Source organism: Nicotiana attenuata, chromosome 3 (genome assembly GCF_001879085.1).
Source record: "Nicotiana attenuata strain UT chromosome 3, NIATTr2, whole genome shotgun sequence".
In the NCBI taxonomy this organism is placed as follows: Eukaryota; Viridiplantae; Streptophyta; class Magnoliopsida; order Solanales; family Solanaceae; genus Nicotiana; species Nicotiana attenuata.
This window is the reverse complement of record NC_031991.1, coordinates 519,252-540,812: the sequence shown is the minus strand read 5'-3', so window position 1 is coordinate 540,812 and position 21,561 is coordinate 519,252. Positions and strand designations below refer to the sequence as shown.

The following is a 21,561-nucleotide window of genomic DNA, read 5'->3' as shown; positions in this document are numbered from 1 at the left end:
CTTCCCCCTAATTGACTAAGGTGATGTGTTAAAAAATAGACTCTTCAAAAATCAAAATTTTTCTCATTAAATGAATACACCAAATTAATGGGAGGTAAGCAGTGACTGTTATGAAAAGCCATACGGTGTTTGCTATTTAATTAAATGAAAAAAGTTTGCCTTTATTAAGTGATAACATTTTTTAGATTCATCTTCTTTTCTAATTACTACCCCAACTAAAGAAGACAAAAACATCAAACGAGTTTTAAGTTAATTCCATGCTACCCTAATTGTCTGAACCAAGGGTCAAACAAATACCACATAATTCAAGTTCAAAATATGTACCAAAGAGCAGAACGTAGTTGTCATAAATAAATAAATAAACGAAAGGAAGTTGTAAAGGATTGTTCATAATTTTTTCCCCCGCCTCTCTTTTCTTCTTTTGTTCGGATGGAATAGAAGAGAGAGCGACACGAACTAAGATATGGATGCGGGTTCTTGGTCGGCAACGACATCGAGTTTTAAAGCAAGACTCAAAAGCGCTCCTGTGTGTCATGCAAAACAAAGAAAGTGAAAGAAAGTGAAGATTAGAGAAGAGATGCGTTTTTAATATCAACGAAAGTTCAAAAATAAACCACAAAAGATGTTCACATGGCACATTTACTCAGCTGGAGTAAAAGGGAAAATCAGTGTTCCTAAATACAAAATTAGAAATAGCGTTCACATGTAAAGGAATTAAGAAATGCATCTATGTATCACTACTATTTATATCTAGTCAAATAAAACGGGAATCATAACTTTATTTAAAACTTCGTATTAATCATTGATTTACAAAAGCATAAGAAATGGTTCCATTGAAGAAGTTCAAGCTTGATAGAACTTTGACTTAGCTTCACAAACATTATGTATTAAATAAGACAAATGATCACTGTAACCTAATTCTCACAAAGTGAATAACAATAAAAATATTACATAAAGCATGAGATTTAGTCCCCTACGAATATAATTTCTAAATGAGATTCTGATAGATATCTCAAACATACAAGATTTTAAAATGTTACAACACATAGTACTTTCAACAAGAAAAATCAGTAGCTCTTCATACAATCATGGGCTTGAAAGAGTTAAAAATATTTAAGAGCAAAACTTCTAAGCACAAGTATTTTTTCAAATAAAAAAGTAAGAAACACCTAAAGCATGTTTTCGATATTTGACTAACGGCAACGACTATAATTTTTTACATGATAATTGTTGTATTACTCGAAGACAGATTCATACACAAAGAATATGGGGACTAATAGATTGCTTTTCTTCATATGAAACTACTCAAATGTAGCAGATTTTATTTTCGGTTTCTCGGATAAGATGAACAGACATATTGTTGAGTTTCTTTTTAATACGGAAAAGTATTAAAAAGAGGGTGAATGGGAAATAGAGGGAAAATGAAATTTTTGAGTAAAACTTTAAGTTTCCCTCTCTCTTTAATGAGACATTGTCCCTCATTGGTAGAGGAAAAGAATTTTGGTGGTTTATATACAAATGCAATTCATGTAGCTCTTAAAGAGTTAGGAAGAAGGCAAGCCTCGCGCCGTTGCCGTCGTTGCTCACTCGGCTCGGCTTCGGCTTCGGATTGGGATTTGGTAAAATGATTGATTGATTAATTTTTTGGACCAAATTTATTTGTTAATAGTGAATATTAACGTAATATAATCCGTGTTTGTAACGGATGTTTTCCAATCCGTGTATTGCCCCACCAGTTGCAACACTAAAAAACGTTCAGTAAGAACTCAACATCGGTTATAAATTGCATTCCTTCCTCTTAGAATTTCCATTCGACTTCTGAGTTCTCCTCCCTTATTGTGCATTGTTTTTAACTACAAACAAAGCATCCGTAAGTGTGATTTGCTGCCGAACTTTGTGTTCGCTGAAACACTGGGTTTGAAGTACTGCTACACCAGTGTGTAATTTGTTCTATCCTGGGAGGAAATAATCCATAACCTTGGGTACTGGGAGGGGATTAAATTCCTTAAGGAAACACTGTGAATTCAGTGGGCTCGAATTAATTACTGTTTCATTTATATTTACGTTTGTACTCTAACGTTCTTCTTTTCTCCAGAATTATTATTTACAAACAAGGATAATAACCAACAACTAACAAGCTTAAGGAATTTATGATCTTTAATTTTCTGTATTTGTGTTATTCTTATTATTCTGGAAACTAAAACCTTTGTGGTTTTGTGTACTCCCATTTTGGAGAGTAAAGCCTTCGTGGCGTTTTGTTGGAGATTAAAATCTACGTGATTTTTTACTCCAGTTTTAAACGTTTATTAAACGTTTATTTGTGTCATTTTTCACAGAAAAAAAATGGCAAATGACAACTGAAACCAAGCTGTTCCAATGATGACTGCCAACGCATCGACAAGCAGAACACCTGCGTTGGCACCGGCAGAAAAACCCGGAAAATTTTCCGGGATTGATTTCAAGCGCTGGCAGCAGAAGATGTTCTTCTACTTGACTACTTTATGTCTACAGATGTTCATCAAGGAAGATGTTCCTGATCTGCCCGATGAAACTCCAGAGAATGAAAGCTTTCTCGTGATTGAGGCGTGGAAGCATTCTGACTTTTTGTGCAAGAATTATATTCTTAGTGGACTGGAGGATAATCTGTATAACGTCTACAGTAATGTGGAGACGTCAAAAGAACTGTCGAATGCGCTTGAAAAGAAATACAAAACTGAAGATGCCGGGATGAAGAAATTCGTTGCCGCAAAATTTTTGGACTACAAAATGGTAGATAGCAAGTCTGTTATTACCCAAGTCCGGGAATTGCAAGTGATCATTCATGATCTACTTGCTGAAGGTATATATAAAATGAATACTGATGTTGAAAGTAAAATTTGTAGTATTTTTACTAACGGAATTTTCATTGAAGGTCTTGTCATCAATGAAGCATTCCAAGTTGCAGGAATTATTGAGAAACTGCCTCCTTTGTGGAAGGATTTCAAGAACTACTTGAAACACAGACGAAAGGAGATGTCCCTTGAAGATCTCATTGTTCGGTTGAGAATCGAAAAGGACAATAAAGTTGCTGAAAGGAGAGGCCGTGGAAATTCAACAATAATGGAAGCAAATATTGTTGAAGATAACAAAAAGAGAAAGAATGCTTCTGGTCTGAAATACAACCCAAGCAAGAAGCGGTTTAGTGGAAACTGCTACAACTGTGGGAAAACCTGACACAAATCTACGGAGTGTCGTGCTCCGAAGAAAGACAAGAAAAGGGGTCAAGCAAATATGGTCGAAAAGCATGATGATGTTGATGACTTGTGTGCTATGCTTTCTGAATGCAACCTAGTAGGAAATCCTAAGGAGTGGTGGATTGATTTTGGAGCCACTCGCCATGTTTGTGCTGTGAGGGAAGCATTTTCTACATATGCTTCTGCTGGACCCAAAGAGACACTTTCTATGGGAAATGCTGCTACAACAAAAATTGAAGGATATGGGAAGATATTTCTCAAGATGACTTCTGGCAAGGTCATGACTTTAAACAACATCCTTCATGTTCCCGAAATTAGGAAGAACTTAGTCTCTACTGGACTTCTTATAAAGCACGGTTTCAAGTGCGTTTTTGTATCCGACAAGGTAGTCATAAGTAAGAATGAAAAGTTTGTAGGAAAAGGTTACCTTACTGAGGGCCTTTTCAAGCTGAATGTAATAATTGTCGAAAACAATAATAAAACTTCAGCTTCTTCTTACTTACTTGAGTCAAATAATTTATGGCATGAACGTTTGGGTCATGTCAATTATAAAACCTTGCGGAAAATGATTAACTTGGAAGTATTGCCTAAGTTTGAATGCGAAAAATTAAAATGTCAAATATGTGTGGAATCTAAGTATGTTAAACATCCTTATAAGTCGATTGAAAGGAATTCAAATCCTTTAGACTTAATTCACACAGATATTTGTGACATGAAGTCAATACCATCTCGCGGTGGAAAGAAGTATTTCATAACTTTTATTGATGACAGTACTCGATATTGCTATGTTTACTTACTTAACAGTAACGATGAAGCAATAGACGCATTCAAGCAATACAAAAATGAAGTTGAAATGCAACTTAACAAGAAAATCAAAATGATAAGAAGTGATAGAGGTGGTGAATATGAATCTCCTTTTGAACAAATATCTTTAGAATATGGAATTATTCATCAAACAACGGCCCCTTACACACCCCAATCCAATGGGATTGCAGAAAGAAAGAATCGTTCATTAAAGGAGATGATGAACGCATTATTGATAAGTTCTGGATTGCCACAGAACTTGTGGAGGGAAGCCGTTTTTACGGCTAGCCGAATACTAAATCGAGTACCCCATAGCAAAACACAATCCATTACATATGAAAAATGGAAAGGAAGGAAGCCCAACTTGAATTATTTGAAAGTGTGGGGGTGGTTGGCAAAAGTGCAAGTTCCTAAACCCAAAAAGGGTAAAAATAGGACCGAAAACCGTTGATTGTGTTTTCATAGGATATGCGACCAATAGTAAAGCATATCGATTTCTGGTTCATAAATCAGAAAATCCCGACATTCATAATAATACGATTATAGAATCAGATAATGCTGAGTTCTTTGAAAATATATATCCGTATAAAAAGGAATGCGAGTCGATTGGTGAAGGATCTAAACGACCTCGGGAAGAAACAAAAGAAAGTACATTTAATCAGGAGGATCCAAGACGTAGTAAACATCAAAGAACGCCTACTTCATTTGGACCAGATTTTGTGACTTTTTTATTGGAGAATGAGCCTCAAACATTTAAAGAAGCTATGTCTTCTTCGGAATCATTATTTTGGAAAGAGGCAGTCAATAGTGAAATAGAATCCATATTGAACAACCATACATGGGAATTGGTTGATCTTCCTCCTGGAAATAAACCTTTGCGTAGTAAATGGATTTTTAAAAGAAAAATGAAAGATGCTGGCACTATTGATAAATTTAAGGCAAGACTTGTTGTCAAAGGGTATAGACAACGAGAAGGTCTTGACTACTTTGATACATATTCTCCAGTAACGAGAATTACGTCCATACGACTGCTAGTAGCTATAGCTTCAGTTTATGGTCTTGAAATTCATCAAATGGACGTAAAGACAACCTTCTTAAATGGAGATTTGGAGGAAGAAATCTACATGGAACAACCTGAAGGGTTTGTGGTTCCGGGTAAAGAAAAGAAGGTATGTAGACTTGTTAAGTCCCTCTACGGACTAAAACAAGCACCTAAACCATGCATGCGAAATTTGACCAAACAATGTTGTCAAATGGGTTTAAGATAAATGAATGTGATAAATGTGTGTACATTAAAAATGTTACAAATCACATAGTCATTGTTTGCCTATATATGGATGATATGCTGATAATGAGTAATGACATTGCCAACATAAATGCGACTAAGCGTATGCTAACTAGCAAGTTTGATATGAAGGACTTAGGAGTTGCGGATTTAAGTCTGGGGATTAAGATCCAAAAGACTCCTCAAGGTCTGGCATTGTCACAATATCATTATATAAAGATAGTACTTGAAAAGTTCAAGCACTTAGGGTTTAAAGTTGCAAAGACTCCAATTGACGTGAATCTTGCATTAGCAAAGAACAAAGGCCAAAGCATATTACAATTGGATTATGCTCGTGTGCTGGGATGCTTAATGTACATTATGAATTGTACACGACCAGATATAGCTTGTGCTATAAGTAAACTGAGTCGATACACGAGCAATCCAGGTCAATCTCATTGGATGGCAATGAAACGAGTTTTGGGATATTTAGAACATACCCAAAACTTTGATTTGCACTACAGTAAATATCCTGCGGTGATTGAAGGATATTGTGATGCAAATTGGATCACCGGTTCAACTGATTCGAAGTCCACAAGTGGATATGTATTCACTATTGGTGGAGGACCGGTATCTTGGAAGTCGTCCAAACAAACTTGTATTGCCCACTCTAGGTTGAGTTCATAGCCTTAGATAAAGCCGGTGAAAAAGCTGAATGACTCCGAAATTTCTTGGAAGACATTCCATTTTGGCCCAAACCGTTGGCACCAATATGCATACATTGTGATAGCCAAGCGGCAATTGGAAGGGCTGGGAGCGTTATGTATAACGGTAAATCTCGTCATATACGATGAAGACATAAAACCGTTAGGCAATTACTCTCTAGAGTAATTATCACGATTGACTATGTAAAGTCAAGTGATAATGTGTCGGATCCACTTACAAAAGGCCTAACTAGAGGGGTAGTTGAGAAATCATCAAGGGGCTAGGTTCAAGGAGATCAAACAAAGTCATTAATGACGGTTTAACATTGTCAACAAAAAATTTTGATCCATTCTCGCGGTGAGACAATGTTCAGTACCAAGGATAAAGCATTAAGGCTTTTTACGTGGTATATCAAATAGTGTATCTACGGGATGACACGTTTAGGAATCACCTATGTAAGTGTAAAGTGTTAGCCGCTTCAAGGAGAATTTTGCAAGGCCAATTCTCTACGCACTTATGAAACCAGGCGGTGTTCATTGCTGAAACAAACACAACAATGAGAACCAAAGACGGTTAAGGGTTGATTGTTCCGTGATATATCCATTCCTCATTCATGTGGGGGATTGTTGAGTTTTTTCCCTCTCTCTTTAATGAGACATTGTCGAGGAAAAGAATTTTGGTGGGTTTATATACAAATGCACTTCATGTAGCTCTTAAAGAGTTAGGAAGGAGGCAAGCCTCGCGCCGTCGCCATCGTCGTCGCTCGCTCGGCTCGGCTCGGCTTCGGCTACGGCTACGGCTACAGCTTCGGCTTCGGCTTCGAAGAATATTAACGTAATATAATCCGTGTTTGTAACGGATGTTTTCCAATCCGTGTATTGCCCCACCAGTTGCAATAGCAGCCGCCTAGTGCTCCTCCCACCATGGCCAAGTGCTTGCTCTAACAAGCTAGTGCATGCTCCACCATGGAGGGTGGCGGGCAGCAACAGTTGGAGAAAAACACCAACACTGAATAACGTTCAGTAAGAACTCAACATTGGCTATAAATTGCATTCACATTGTGAATTCAGTGGGCTCGAATTAATTACTGTTTCATTTATATTTATGTTTATACGCTAACGTTCTTCTTTTCTCCAGAATTATTATTTACAAATACAGGATAATAACCAACATCAACACATATGACATGACTTTCTAAATAAGCATAAAGAAGATTAGGAAGGGGCTGAAGTATTACCTTCCACATGGTAGTGAACGGGAGCTTTTGAGGTTTTAGATCTACTCTGCAAACAAGATCGAAAGTAGAATCGGTTTTGATAAAATGAAACGAATTTAAATGAACAGTATTCATAAAAATTAAGAGAATAGTAAGTTAAATGAAAATTTTATGGTTCTCCCCCCATAATAGCAGAAGAAAGATGAATTGTGGTTTTGAAGAAGCAAAAACTTATTAATGACAGAGACATGAAAATGAGAAAAGAAAGAACTTTCATTTAAAAGGAAATTTTGGGGCTGTTAAGCCAATGTGAAGATTGATTATCATATCTCCCTTTTGGCAGAATCCTTCACGTTATCTTTGACTTTTGATAGGAAAATCAAAGAAGAAAGAGATATGATTATGACATTTACACAAAAAATTGTCTTTGTCCAAGAGAAGAAAGGGGATGGGCCGTCTATTTTGAGAGAGATAGAGAGAGGTTAGGAGATGTAGATTATGAAAAAGTTGGGCTATTAGACTTGTTATTGGACTGTTGAGGAGTGATGAGCTACTGAAATATGGTGATAGGAAAGGCTTTGTTTGGGTCGAAAATCGTGGCCTTTTCCTTCTTCAAATTAATTTAATTTGGGCTTCCTTATCTTAATAATTTGGACATACTAATAATATAAATAGACATTTAGGTTAACATAAGTAAATTAATTTATATGAAAGAAAGATAATAATAATAATAATAATAATAATAATAATAATAATAATACTAATAATAATAATAATAATAATAATAATAATAATAATAATAATAATAATAATTATGACAACAATGATATAAAAATAACAATAGTAATAATAGTTTTAATAATAATCACAAATAAGTCGATTTGTGTTGAAAATAATAAAATGCCTACTTTTATATTATTAGTATATTAGAAGCTTAAGGAAATAGTTTGAAAGAAAGGAGGGACAAAATTGGATGTCAACTATTACTTCCTATAATTTTGTCTACTTTCCTTATTTTGGGACTCCTAATTGGCGCTACTTGCCTTAATTGTTCCTATTAAACTTAATTTATGGGCTGGTTGTCTTACCAACCCCAGATTGGTCTCTAATTTACTAGTGTTATCTTATTTGTGTGACTAATTGCCTTGTTACTGGCCGGAATTTTGGTATTCTGACTCTAATGGATTACCTAACTTATTTAAACCTCAATTCCGTGTTAATTTTGGCCATAACCCCATGATTTTTTGCCTATTGATTGGCCCTGTCAAGCCTAATTGATTGACTAATTATTCTTTTTGCCTTATTTGTAAACTTTTAAACTGCTTTACCTTATTTACTTTACTCTACTCAATGCTATATAAGTCTCACTCTATTTTTTTAAACACACACGCACACATACATAGAGAAACACACAAAAAGTTCTTGCTCTTATCCTCCATCACAATCTTCCTACTCTTTGTTTGTTGCATAGTCTATCCGGCTAAAAGTTAAGGCTAGACCCTTGGATCCTGTTTGTTTTACTTTCCTCTTGCTATCTCTTAACTGGTATGTCTCCACTTCTGCTATCATTTTATCCCTATGTGATTAAATTTGTGTGTTTACTTTTATCAGCATGTCTACTTTTATCTAATTATATCCTTGTGCTTTATGTTTATTGTTCCTAATCAGCATGTTTACTGCCATTCAATTAGACCCTACGTGTTTTCCACTTTCAGCATGTTTACTTCTGTTTTAACTAGACCTATGCGTTTCCTACTTCCAGCATGTCTACATGTTTGCTTATATGTAAATTAGACATATGCCTACTTGTTTCTCAAATGGCATGTTTTTCTGCCCTGTTTTAAGTGTTCGACCCCCCTAACAGACTTCCGATTAATAATCTCCATGCTCCCAATCCCTGCTCCCCATTTGTATGTGACTTTCTGATTGGTAATCTGATCCCAGCATGCCATTTCTTTATTTAATACATGTTCATATACTCACCTAGTAACAACTAGTAAACTAAGTTGAATCTGGGCAATGTGAAGCTTTGCTTGAAGTGGTTGTGATCCTGTTTCTGTCTACTGTTTGATTGTTGGGGTCTTTTGTGTGAATTCTAAGTATTAAAATGACTTTGTTTGTTCCTATTTACCCCTCCCCCCCCTCCTGAAGATTCTAAACTATTTTCTTAAAACTACTTCCTATTTTCAACTCCTACTCTTAGAATATCTAGGGTCCTGCCCCTCCAGTGTGAGCACTGCCTTGGAGTCCATGAGGCTCCTCTGAATTCTGACACACTGGGGCTGGCTCTTCTAAAACGGGCTCACAACACTGTTCTTTCAAAGGTTCTTTTTGGTGTGAGCATTGCCCGGGGTCCCTAAGGCCCTTGGGAACTTTGATGCACCAAAAAATCATTAGGTGTACTATGAGAATATTGGCATGTTTCAGGTTTGGTTGAAGGCCTGGCTTTCAGGTTTACTTTTGGGTCTATCCAGGCTCCCTATAGTATAGTGATTTCATTCTGTAATTTATTTGTATTTGGTTTGTAATAATATTTCTTTGTAAACAGATATTGGGGTTATTAGTAAAACTAGGAGGGATGCTTATATATGTTTTGTTGGAAATCGGGTAGAAATCATTCTCTTAGGACTGTTATGATTAACTACCTGCATTAGAAACCATGCCTATAGGTTGTTGTGTGCATTAGAAACATGCTTATAGGTTCATCATATTGTTTGCTCTAAATTTCTATTTATGCATGTTCATATCCGCGCTAGAAATCCTGTCTCTAGGTTGTTGTTAATTCAACCTTAACAATCATATTTATAATTTCTCCTATGTGCATTAGAAACCATGTTCTAGGACTTTTATTGCACTCACCTAGATGTCATACCCGCAGTCAAATCGCATAAAAATCAGTTTCTCCACTAGCAATCATGCCTATAAGAAATAAGTATAAAAGCAGTCCCAACACCTAGATATCAGGCTTATATATAAAATTAGTTCTGTAACGTTTGTGATTATTTTTCAGCACCTAGACAGCATGCCTATAGGACCTAATGAACCAAACTGTCTGCTTAAAATTGTTTACTGGTTTATTGTGGTTCTGATTAACGATTAGATATCATGTTTATAGAACATATCTGATCCACGCCTAGGCAAGCCTGTAGGACAACTAAATCTTGAAATTATAAAATTGTGCTTTGTTTAACTGTTTGTGAACTGCCTAGATTCAGTCCTAAAATCAGTAGACAAACTGATTAGGTATCTTCTGCCTTCTTTAATAAAAAAAAATGCATATGTTCTGCTTTGTGCTCACCTAGACATCCTGCTATAGGACTTTTAAAGTGTCTGAAATACTGTTGTTTGAGACGTGCAATTGCCTGCTTATTTGTGGAGGTAAATGTGAGCCTTTAACTGTTCCTTTATCTGACAGTCCTATTTGCTTTGCTTGTCGCTTAGATTTTCTCCTTTTAAGCACTATAGGAGGGTCTAGATCCACCTTAACTAGAACTCCTAAACACCTCCAGGACCATAAGTAAGGGACGGGTAATGCACGCATAGAGTACGTTTAATTAGAATCGCTTATATAACCACTAAGGGGAGGGTAATTTTTGTAGTAACAGATATGATGACATGTGCGCTAATGCTATGTGTAGCACCCCAACTTGGGGACGATTACCAAGTATTGCACAGAAGTGATCCTATAGGCTAAAAAACTTAGGACCCCTTTTACCCCTTATTTTAAATGTAATATCTATTTGTCTAAATTGCTTTGTTTGCTTATAAGACTAATTCACCTAATTTGAGTTTGGCCGGGACCCACCATTGTGGACCTCGAGGGGTGCCTAACACATTCCCCTCAAGGTTATTTCGAGCGCTTACCCAATCTCTAGTAATGCAAACCGGTATAAGAGTTTTTGCCTTAGGTACCCTAATGCACCTTAAATCTGTTAGGTGGCGACTCTTCAAATTCCACACCGAATTCCCAAAAGGAAAATGAGTTGTCCCAAAGAATGTCGAAACCCGAACTCCACGAGGAAAAAGGGGGCGCGACAGTACATTCCCAATTATGGTAAAGAATTCTATTGGTACAACTGTATAACAACCTAATACGGACTCGTACTATTTCGTACAAATCTTATCCCATAATTGAAGCCCTGATTCACGTGTTCTTGATAAATTCCCACTCTTTCTTGAGTGTCATCGAAATTGTACTGTCCTCGAGGCAAGTCATGGCGGGTCTCCGATTTGTTTCTCGAGGTGTGCACATCCCAGTCGGGCTCGATTCTTACTTCCGAACTCGAGCTCCGGGTATGATCAAGTCTTCGAAATCGAACTCTCCAATTTAGACCATATACAGATACTCCCCGCGTTTCTTAGAATAAAATGATATGAAACGATCTAAATTCCCGAAGTCCTTTATGATGGCATCACTCTTATGATGTAAGCGTTGAAATGATCGAAGCGTCCCATCGGTTCTTGTCCACAAAAGCATTAAATGCACGTCAGAGCTGGTCGACCATCAATATTAATGAACCGTCGCCGCCTTCCCCTTTATATCTTGTTTTCTCTTTCATTAAGAACTTTTCCACCTTGCAACACCTATTTTCCTCTATGCGTTTCATTTTTACCGCTGGTTCCTCCGCTGTAGTAGCTCAAAACCTCACCAATTTATTCATTTCTTCCTTCTTTTTCTAAAAAACCGATGGGAAAAACTTCCAAGTTCGTTCCTCAGAAAGAAGGAACCTCCACTTCTACTTCCCGTCTGGTCGGTGGTAAACCGCACCAGTTTATTAGCTCAAACCTCACCAGTTTATTCATTTCTTCCTTCTTTTTCTAAAGAATCGATGGCAAAAACTTCCAAGTCCGTTCCTCAGAAAGAAGGAACCTCCACTTCTTCTTCTCGTTCGGCCGGTGGTAAACCGCCGGTGCTTCATGAGATCGTACCGAACAATTTTTCTTTGAAAAAGGACTTTATAGTCGAGAACACTCCCGATGTCCCCGGCCGTCGAGAGCATGCATCGATATACATAAGGTCAATTGAGAAAAAACACCTCGATGCAGTAAGGAGAGAGTGTAAATGGGAAGAGAAGGTCGTTCTGCAAATACCTTCTCGTGAAGAGGACATCACAACTTACGTAGAGGGGTTCCTAAGTGTGTATACATACCCCTTTATGTATGGTCCCCTCGACCCGCTCGTGCTTGAATTCTGTCGAAGATATCAAGTCATCCTGGGCTAGATTCATCCGTCCTTTTGGCGGATCGTAATAATGATGAGGTTCTTCGTCGAAAAGGCTGGGCTCGAGTTCACCCTTAGCCACCTCATCCGATTATATTGACCTCAACATTTTCGAGCTTTAATCAAACTCCAACGCCGATCAACCAAAATCCTTCTTCGCCAGTACGACGAAGACAAGGATCGAGGTTGGATGAGCCGGTTCATCCGGTTGAGGACCGTCGATGTTATTCCCAAGGAGTTCCTGCCGTTCCCCGAGGAATGGAACTTCAAATGTGAGTGGAATTCTCTGCTTTAGTTCTTTCCCATAAATTTTGCTAAACTTCGCATAATTATTCCTTTCCCTTTTCCGCAACGGTCCCGTGGATGCCTAATCCGGTCCTCGACCTCGAGGACTAGGTTCGCAAACTAGCTGCTACTTCATCATACAACAAATGCAAGTGGCGGGACTTGTCGAAGGGCAAGTGGGAAGCAAAACACCACGGTACGTGTCATAATCTTTCTTTCCTTATTAAGAATGTCTTCCTTCATGTGACCTAATTCCTCTATCGCAGGTATTGGTGAGTTCTTCGAGATGAGGCTGCCCCTCCCGGGGAGGAAGTAGGATCTTCGTCTCCAAAGCCAAAGAAGGATAATAAGAGAAAAAGGCCGTCGAAGAGCGGGGACACTCAAAGCCAAGCAGAGCCCGCACGGAGGCACAAGAAAAGCGTCGTCATCAATGTGGATATTGACTTGGTCCACCTGTCCATGGATGATGATGGCGACGAGATGGAGGGTTCGATGTTGGTGACTCGAACCAGGAAATCTTCTGAGGCTATCAAGCTTGCTGAGATCGGGGCCCCTAACCTCGAGGAAGGAACTTTAAAAGAAAAAAGGGATGAAGGCCCCGCATCACCTGACGTGGTAACTGCTTCCCAAACTTTTGGAAATACTCCAAAGGGAGCGAGCTTCAAAGCTCATTTGCCTTAACTGAGTGCCTCGGGTGATCTCCCCAAGGCCATGATAGCAGGCCATTCCTCGTCGTTTCTGACCTTCTCCGAGAATGCCATTAGGGATGCTCTAAACTTGAAGACGTCCGAGCTAGGCAGAGTCCCGAGTGAAAATGGCCCCTTCCAGGGTTGCTTTGCTGGGGTCGATGAGGCCGACCCAGCGGATGCGAGCTCAATCTTCGATGAGGCTCAACGTCTTTTTTCAATTGTAAGTTTGTAGTGGTACTGTAATTTCTCTAATGCCATACTTTTCTTCTTTTGTCTAATCGATCATTCCTTTCCTTTCTGTAGGCCTTTGACAAATTAAATACCGAATTGCGTCATTGTGAAGCCGAGTTGTGTAGAGCTTCGAATGAGAAGAAAACTCTTAGGCTTCTCCTTGTTAAAAAGGAGGAAGAACTGAAGCATCTTCGATCGGAATTGACCAAATCTCGTGAATACGAGAGTGAGTTAGAAAAGCAGGTAACCTCTGTTCTGAAAAAATATGGGCTACCTTTCCCGTCTTCGGAGGCTAATACTTCAATGTCTCAGCTGCAGCAAAAGCTAGATATGATTGGGCAGTTCTGGGGCGAGGTAGATCAAGTTCGAGCCGAGTGCAATGAATGGAAGGCGAAGATGGACACCCTTGTTGTGGCTAAGAATGATGCACTGGCAAAGGTATCGGCCCTCGAGGTTCAACTTCGGAATGCTCAAGGGATCAACTTGGTTAAGGCTGGTAGAATAGCCGAGCTCGAGGCTGGTCTTGCGAAGGCCAAGGCCGAAATTGTGGAAGTCCGGGCCGAAGCCAGAGAAATACAAGCTAAGGCCGACAGGACGGTGGCCATCTATTTGAAGGATGCTACCGCTGCTCAGATGGAGTTAAGGGGGGCTTCCGACCGAGAGAAAAGAAGCAATGAATATGCCCGACGCCGATCCCGGAGGGAGACCCTCGAAGAGGTCCATGCTAAGGGCTTCGATCTTTCCGAGGAGATAAAGCAAGCTAGGACAGATGAGGCTGATGCCAAATTTGCCCTTTCCTCTGACGATGATGATGACGTCGAAGATGATGAAGAGGTGGAGGTTGCCGAAGAAGCTACCCCCGGGGAAGAGGCTGGTCCCGGGGGAGTGACAGGTCCAGGGGGAATGCCCCTCTAGTATAGGTAGAATCTTTTCTTTATTTTTCTAATTTTTTGCTTTGTAGGACTCCTGTGTAATATCTTTTTATATATATAAAAAGGAAAGGAGTTTCCTTGATCGTTTTCAATTTTTCTTCAAAGTTTGCTTGATTTTTGATGATATAATCTCTAAACATTGATTCTAATTCGGGGTAGAGTAGACCCTCAAGTTTTGTGTTTTGATCAACAATGGTTAATAAGTTACCACTTAAGGTTCGATCTTCGAGCTAAGTTTTAGCTCGGGACTTTTGAGTTCGAGCTGAGTAAGGTCTCGAGCATAGTGCGCTTCGGCCTTTAAGCTCTTTAAATATTGGCCCTTAGGCTCTTTAGGTTGGCCTTTAGGCTCTTTTAGGTTAGCCCTTAGGGTCTTTTGGGTTGGCCCTTAGGCTCTTTAGGTAGCACCAATTCGGCCTCTAAAATGGCTATAAATTTTTCCCTCTTTCTGGCTAAAGACTTAGTGAAAATTTTGGCATACCTTAGCATGTATTTTGTGTATTCACATTCGTTCGATTTTTTCGAAGGTTCGATTGATTAGAACCTCATTTGTAATTTGATATGCAACGTCAAATACCTCTTGAGGTTTTTTTGAAGGCTGATTGTATCGAAGCTTTCGCATTATTCGAGGGTTGATTTTACCGAAGCCTCTTATAATTTGCTTTTGTCGAGGGTAGCCTGATTTAACCAGTTTTTTCGAAGTATATGAAGGCCTTTTAGATTTATGGCGGAATCCGGACATCTCTGAGCCGTATTATTTTGACAGTAGCCTTTTTATATGACCGTAGTCTTTTATATGGTCGTAGCCTTTAATCCCCGAGTGTGATGGCCTTGGCCTTAATATCAAGGGGATGCCTATTTGAGATCTTGTGAGCTTGAGTGTGCCTCTTTGAGGTCTTATAAGTTTGAGTGTGCCTCTTTGAGGTCTTATATGTTCGAGTGTTCGATGACTCGATGTTTCAATCGTCGATGACAATTCTCGAGTATTCGGGTGCATTCGGGGTTTTGGCCCTTGAGCCGTTAAATGTGAAAATAGTAGACTTCTTTAAGGCACAAAGTGTTTTGATATAATAAGAATGCTTCTTCAAATAATTGATACATGTGTACATGTTTTGCCGCTGGGGGCTCGACTATTCTACATGGACACGATTCATTTGACCGTTTGGCCCATTACAACATTCCCCTATCGAGGCCCTCCTTGGCATGAATTGCTTTCTTCGAGAATGCGTCCTCCGAGGGTGATGCCCCCCAGTGTTCGAGGTTGATTGAAAATAAGCCTTGAATACTTGTTAAACATTCCTTAGGTAGCATATAAGCGTTACCTCGTTAAAAACCTTGCTGGTAAAACCCATTTGGGATAAAACCCGATCTAATGGAAAAAGAGTGCAACACATGCTTTAAAACCCAAGGTCTTTGAGCTGAAAGGTGCCTCGATGTTTCCAATCAAACATCTGCAAGGAGTTAGTTTAAATATAAATGGAAAAGGGGAGAAGGTCATACCTTAGCAGTAATAGCATTTGAGCAACGATACATTCTAATTGTTTGGTAGTTGCTCGCCTTCCACTATACTAAGTTTGTAGGATCCTTTCCCTACGACTCCGAGGACACGGTACGGTCCTTCCCAATTGGGGCCTAGTTTCCCTTCGTTTGGATCTCGAGTGTTGAGATTGACTTTCCTTAGGACTAAGTCCCCGACTCCAAAATATCGAAGGTTCGTCCTTCTGTTGTAATACCTTTCGATCCTTTGTTTTTGCACGGCCATTCGAATTAATGTGGCCTCACGCTTTTCATCTAGTAGTTCGAGAGAAGTGTTCATAGTTTCGTGATTTGAGTCCTCGGTGGCATGTTGAAACCTAACGCTAGGTTCCCCGACTTCGATTGGGATCAATGCTTCAGACCCGTATACCAAAGAAAATGGGGTCTCCCCCATGCTCAACTTTGATGTTGTTCGATATGCCCATAGCACCTCGGACAATACTTCTCTCCATTTCCCCTTTGCATCATCTAACCTTTTCCTTAAGTTTCGAATGATGGTTTTGTTTGTGGACTCGGCCTGACCATTTGCACTTGGATAGTAAGGCGCTGATAGAATCCTTTTGATTTTATGGTCCTCGAGGAATTTGGTCACTTTGCTGCCAATGAATTGCTTCCCATTGTCACATACTATTTTGGCAGGTATCCTGAACCGACATACGATGTGGTCCCATATGAAGTCGATGACTTTTTTTTCTCTTATCTTCTCGAAGGCCTGTGCTTCTACCCATTTTGAGAAGTAGTCAGTCATAAACAAAATAAATTTAGCTTTACTTGGCATCGTTGGTAGGGGGCCGACGATATCCATCCCTCATTTTATGAATGGCCACGGGGATAGGATCGAATGGAGCTGTTCACCAGGTTGATGGATCATCGGTGCAAATCTTTGGCATTTATCACACCTTCAAACGAACTCCTTGGTATCCTTTTCCATGTTATCCCAATAATACCCCGCTCTGATCACCTTGCGAACCAAAGAGTCGGCACCAGAATGGTTCCCATAAGTGCCCTCGTGGATTTCTTGTAATACATAATCGGTCTGGGTCCCAAGCACACTGCCAATGGTCCATCGAAGGTTCTTCTATATAACGTTCCATTTTCATCGAGTGAGAATCGAGCTGCTTTAGCTCGAAGTGTTCTCGACTCTTTTGGGTCCATGGGGAGCTTCCAATGCTTCAAGTAGTTGATGTACTTATTCCTCCAATCCCACGTTAAACTTGTTGAATTAATTTCTGCATGGCCTTCCTCGACCACCGACCTCGATAGTTGGACGACAGTCCCCGGGATAATATCATCTTCTTCAATCGATGACCCCAAGTTTGCAAGTACATCAGCCTCGCTATTCTGTTTGTACATGGTCCAGTGTCCATTCCTTGAAGCGGTGCAATGTCACTTAAAGTTTGTCTAAGTACCTCTGCATTCGATCGTCTCGAAACTCGAAGCTCCCGTTTACTTGATTTACCACCAAAAGAGAGTCACACTTTGCCTCGATGACCTCTGCTCCAAGGCCCTTGGCTAGTTCGAGACCTGCAATCATGGCCTCATACTCGGTCTCATTGTTAGTCAATTTAGAAGTTTTGATAGATTTCCTAATGACACTGCCCGTACGCGGTTTTAAAACGATATCGAGCCCGAATCCTTTCACATTAAGGCACCATCTGTGAAGAGGGTCCATACCCTCGATAACGTACCCGTTTTTAGCAAGAGTTCCTTTTCTACTTCGGGCACGAGGGTAGGTGCAAAATCGGCCACAAAGTCTGCCAAAATTTGAGACTTGATAGTCGTTCGAGGCTGATATTCGATATCATACCCTCCAAGTTCGATGGCCCATTTGGCGAATCTGCCCGATAATTCAGGCTTATGCAAGACACTTCGAAGTGGGTACATAGTCAATACACATATATGATGGCATTGAAAATATGGTTTTAATTTCCTAGATGCGCTCATTAATGCAAGAGCTAAGTTTTCCAAATGTGGGTATCAGGTTTCAGCATCTCCTAGGGTCCGACTCACATAATAGATAGGCAATTGCGTACGTTGCTCTTCTCGAACCACCACGCCACTTAACGCTACCTCGGACACTGCTAAATACAAGTAGAGTGTTTCATTCTCCTTCGGAGTATGGGGTAGGGGTGGGCTCGAGAGATACTAAGAAAGTATTTGCAGGGACTTAACTAGCATGTCATCAATATAAACTTCCATGAATTTGCCTATCTGATGTTCGGACATCTCATTAACTAGGCATTGATATGTGGCTCCTGCATTTTTTAGCCCGAAGGGCATTACATTATAAGAATACGTACCATACTTCGTGATGAACAAAGTCTTTTCCTGGTCCTTCGAGTACATTTGAATTTGGTTGTACCCGGAGTAGGCATCGAGAAAAGTAAGGATCTCGTGGCTGGTCGTAGCATCAATCAAACGATTGATGTTGGGCGATGGAAAAGAATCTTTAGGGCATGCTTTGTCAAATCTTTGTAGTCTTCACACATTCTAAGTTTATTCCCCTTTTTAGGGACTACCACTACGTTAGCTAGCCATTCGGGATATTTTACTTCCCTAATGGATCCTATCTTGAGAAGTTTGGTTACCTCTTCTTTGATGAATGAATGCTTTACCTCGGACTGAGGTCTCCTCTTTTGCTTCACCGGTTTAAATCTGGGATCGACACTTAGTTGATGGGTAGTTATCTCCGGTGAGATCCTTGTCATATCTAAGTGGGACCAGGCGAAGCAATCAATGTTATTGATAAGAAATTGAATGAGTTTTTTCCTAAGTTCGGGGGTTAAGCCCGTCCCCACGTATACCTTTCGTTCCGGAAGGTGCTCGATCAATATGGCCTGCTCGAGTTCTTCGACCTGAACTTCGTCGTATCTGATTCCTCGGGGGCAACGAAGGCTCGGGGGATGAGGAAATCTTCTTCTTCATCCTCAACGACCTATGCATCGATCACTTGTCCATCGGGCTCAACCGAGGGTATGGGCTGTGATTGCTATTTGGCCACCTGTTTGTCCTTTGACTTTTCCGATGTGGATGGTGTCGATACCGGTGCCAAGTCGTGTACTGCAAACATCTCCTTAGCTGAGTGCTGCTCTCCATATACTATTTTCACGCCATCCTTTGTTGGGAACTTCATCATTTGATGAAGGGTCGATGGCACCGCCCTCATGCTATGGATCCACGGCCTTCCAAGCAGAGCATTATACCTCATGTCACCTTCGATGACGTGAAATTTGGTACCTTGTATGGTTCCAGCCACGTTGACTGGGAGGATCATTTCTCCCTTTGTTGTTTCACTTGCCATGTTGAATCCATTCAAGACTCAAGATGTTGTATGATTTGACCGAGCAACCCGAGCTACTCCACGACCCTTGACCTGATTATATTTGCCGAACTACCTGGATCCACGAGAACACGTTTAACTTGAACTTTATTTAAAAGGATAGAAATTACCAGTGCATCATTGTGAGGCTGAGATAAGGCCTTGATGTCTTCCTCGCTGAATGTAAGGGTGTCCTCGGGCATGTAGTCCCGAGTCCGCTTCTCCCTTGTGATGGATACTTTGGTACGCTTGAATATGGGTCCATGTGGGACGTCGACTCCTCCGATGATCATGTGAATGATATGTTGAGGTTCTTCAGGTTCATTCTTCCTATTTGCATCTCTTTCTCGGAAATGGTTCTTCGCCTGGTCGCTGAGAAATTTACGAAGATGCTCCTCTTGAACAACTGGGCTACCTCCTCTCTAAGCTGCCTGCAATCCTCGGTCATATGCCCATGAGTACCATGATACTTGCACATCAAGTTAGGGTTCCTCTGAGAAAGATCGGTCTGTATAGGCTTGGGCCATCTAGTATCTCTAATTTTGCCGATGGCTGAGACGATACCTGAGGCATCGACACTAAAGTTGTACTCCGATAATCGGGGTGCCTCCACCGGTCTTAAGTGCCTATCAAAACCCGGTTTTGCTCATGAGTCCCCGGGAACTTTGACCTCGATCTACTCCTGGATCATTCCGAGGTATGTTACGCCTTGAAATGTTCCTTCGATCCTCAACGTATGGGTGATATCTTTCCTTATTCAACCTTGACCCCCTGCCTGCATTTCCTGACTCCTTTGCCAGTAACTTGCTTGGATAAACTGAGCCCGAGGGGGCTCCCAACTGATCACGTCGACCCTAATTTTTGATTGGTACCTGTTATGCACATCCGCCCAAGTCACGGCTATACTCGATCAAATTCTGCTTCAGCTACTTCGAGGCTATCGAAATTCGTTCATTTAGCCCCTGAGTGAAGGCTTGTACGGCCCTGTCATCGGAGACCGGTGGTAACTCCATTCGTTCTTACTGGAAGCCGGAGACAAATTCCCTCAGCATCTCGTTCTCCCTTTGCTTTATTTTGTGTACGTCGGACTTCCTTGTTGCGACTTTTATGGCACCGGCGTGTGCCTTTACAAATGAGTCTACCAACATGGCAAACAAATTAATAGAGTTCGGAGGTAAGTTATGGTACCAAATTATGGCACCCATAGACAGAGTTTTCCCAAACTTTTTTAGCAACACAGACTCAATCTCATCGTCTTCCAAATCATTTCCTTTTATGCCACAAGTATATATGGTGATGTGCTCGTTGGAATCAGTGGTCCCGTTGTATTTTGGGATGTCTGGCATCCGAAACTTCTTCTGGATGGGCTTCAGAGCCGCACTTTGGGGAATGGTTTTTGCACGAACTTCTTCGAGTCCAGTCCTTTCAAAATCGGAGGTGCTCCCGGTATTTGGTCGACCCTCGAGTTGTATGTTTTCACCTTTTTGTCGTTGTCCTCAATCCTTTTTTCTCCTGAATCGATCCTCTTCGTGAGCTCCTCGAGCATTCTCATGATGGTGGGGTCAGTTCCCGAGCCGTTGTTGCTTGATCTCTCCGGGGTTGGCTCAACACGATGAGTGGTTTCTGGCCCAGCCACGCTCAGAGTCTTTTGCTGACTCTATAATTGGGCAATAGCAACTTCTTGTGCTTGCAACATCTCAAAAATCACTTGTAGACTAACTTCTCTTTCTCCTTGAGCCAGTGTCCTTTGAGCGTCAGGTTGATCCCCTCTGCGTACACTTCCTTCGACATCAGTGTCTGAATCGACGTTCACGGCAATGTGTGAACCAACATCGACGGGGTTTGGCGCTGGTGCTACCCCAGGGTTTAGCTGTGGCACACCGGTCCCTGCAGCTGTTGCATTGTTTTCTCCATGGGATCCGAGACTGTCGTTTCCATTGATGGGTATGTTTGCTGAGCTAGACATATCTTAGCCTGAAATCAAAGAATCTTTGACAAGATAAAGTGTGAAGAATAACGTGTGTTATTAGAAAACTAGCACTAAAATAATCACTATTATCTGTAGCCCCACGATGGGCGTCAAACTGTTTGCCACGAAAAATGTGAGTAACAATTAAAGGTGATTAGTG

General features: G+C 40.5%; 1 long non-coding RNA gene across 1 annotated transcript in view; it reads right to left on the bottom strand.

Annotated features, from left to right (window-relative positions):
• Positions 234-21,561, bottom strand: part of LOC109224502 — a 29,988-nt gene continuing 8,660 nt past the window's right edge. Inside the window, exons 2-3 of the long non-coding RNA XR_002067695.1 lie at positions 7,244-7,289; positions 234-524 (exon numbers count right to left, since the gene is read on the bottom strand). This is a non-coding gene — a long non-coding RNA (uncharacterized LOC109224502). The remainder of the gene's footprint in view (positions 525-7,243; positions 7,290-21,561) is intronic.